Genomic DNA, 2,073 nt, shown 5'->3' with positions numbered 1-2,073 from the left:
TACCGCGCCATGGGGGAGGAGGGTTCTTACAACACCGTCTACCGCTCCAGGTTTGGCAGGGTGGTGGTCACCAATCACGGTGAATACTCCCAGGTCTTCTCCTGCGACAACTGCCCGACCGTGGGCTACTGGTGGACAGCTTGCTTCCCCTGCTGCTTGGTGGCGTGTCCCATCTACGTGGTGAGTGCTAAGTCTAGGTTATAGACCTTTATCATGCCGCCACCATTTCAGTCATGTTCCCTGTATCCAATAACAGTACTGAGTGATGAAGTTTTTTTGTGTAAAAAGGAACCAGACTATTTTTTCTTCTAACCTCGATTTGGGTACGTTGATTTGAATGGAAAAAAATCAAGATGGCCGCAACATGATAAGGGTTTATTGGGAGAGTGAGAGAGGGCAGATTATGGCCTTATTCCCAGAAATTTTGCAGAGTACAAAAAATATCTTTGCTGAGTAAAAGTATGTTACCAGCCAAATTTCTCATCATGGGGTGTTTGCCACAATTAAGCCAAGAATCCAGACAGTAAACAATACAGGGAATAGTGAAGATAGCCCAGAGTACACTAACATCTATTTAAAGCTACATTCCATCATTTGCAACTATCCAAAAAGCAACTGACGTAATTAGTGTTGAAAAAACATACTTGGTTGAAAGATAGTAATGGCACTAAACTCCCTGTGAAATTATTCTTTCTGGCATGCTGTCATTTTGAAGAAATCAATGAAAGACGCATTGTTGGAAATTTCCCTTAGTAGTTTTTTTTTTATTCAAAGCAAAGCGCGTGCAAGAGTTCACGTGACGCATACGCCAGGGGAAGATTTTTTTCACCACGTATGGTTGAAGAGCTAAAGGGGAGTGTGTGGCCTAGTGGTTAGGGTTCGTGACTCATGATCAGAGGGTCCGGGGTTCGAATCCAGCCGCTGGCCATATATTGTGTCCTTGGGCAAGGCACTTCACCCCCACTGCCTCTTTCCACCCAGGAGTATAAATGGGTAACCGGCATTAGCTAGAGAGTAACCTGCGATGAACTGGCATCCCATTCAGGGGGAGTAGAAATATTCTCAGTCGTTTCATGCCAAGGAAACGGAGATAAACGCCGGCCTGATAATGTCACATTGGCTCTGGACAGACTTACTTTTTTACTATGGTTGAAGAGCTATACTTCACTACATTATGAAAATCAAACAGTTCAAAATAAGTTAAGTAAGTAGGTTAAGATTCCTGTCAAAAGTGGGTTTCCTTCCTTTTGCACCACCATGTAGTTTGCACAGTGGGACATTAGCCAATTCCTTGGCATTACGGGGTAATCCTGCATGATTGCGCAGCCCGGCTCACAAGCGACAGTCAACTAGATTGGTGCAGAGAAGAGAATAGGCTGGCCCTCTGAAACCAGCAAAAAAAAAAGAAGTTTTATGATGGTCACAGTGTCCATAGATATGCTGTCTCAATGAAAATTTGACCCAAGCAGCTTAACTTACACAACGAGTCGGTAGCTCGTTGATAGACTGTTGTGTGTTGTCTCATCCACAGCTTCAACGCAAGCTTCGTGTGGTGGACCTCGGTGGGCGTGTCAAGGGCGTGCAGGCGACCACCTTCACCTCCAACCTGACCAGGCGTGAGGTGGAGGGACAGTCATTGCCGCTGCCGCTAATCTGCTGCTGCAGCAGCGCCACAATGCAGTGCAGAGACAAGGTATTTTCTCTTCGGCTCTTTCACCTTTGCCCTCCCAAATACTTCACTAGAAAAGTTGAACGAAGAAATTGACTGGAGCGGGGTTTGAACCTGCGACCTGCGGATTCCCGTTCCAGCGCTCTACCAACTGAGCTATCCAGCCCTATGTTGGCGGTTCCCCAATTAGTCCATATCTTTGTTCAAGGGGCGCTAGTCTGAAGTCATAAACCTGTAAATGCCATACAGCCAGGGATCACGCCCAAAGTCACGATACAGACCTGGGAAATAGCAAACGGGGATCACTCAGAGAGGATATGGCTTTTTATTACAAATTATCAAATGAAACACAAAGGAAAACTGACTAGGTGCATTATAACAATTTTCTGAAAATATTTCGGAAT

The 2,073-nt window shown here is 45.4% G+C and overlaps 1 non-coding gene across 1 annotated transcript; it reads right to left on the bottom strand.

Moving 5' to 3' along the window:
• Window positions 1-1,762: 1,762 nt before the first annotated feature.
• Window positions 1,763-1,835, bottom strand: TRNAP-GGG. Its single transcript has one exon. It is a non-coding gene; the product is annotated as a tRNA-Pro (tRNA).
• Between the last annotated feature and the right edge of the window lie 238 nt (window positions 1,836-2,073).

This window comes from Strongylocentrotus purpuratus, unplaced genomic scaffold (assembly GCF_000002235.5).
Source record: "Strongylocentrotus purpuratus isolate Spur 01 unplaced genomic scaffold, Spur_5.0 spur5_contig_169, whole genome shotgun sequence".
In the NCBI taxonomy this organism is placed as follows: Eukaryota; Metazoa; Echinodermata; class Echinoidea; order Camarodonta; family Strongylocentrotidae; genus Strongylocentrotus; species Strongylocentrotus purpuratus.
Note: the sequence above shows the minus strand (reverse complement) of the source record. Positions and strands in the feature narration are given on the sequence as shown.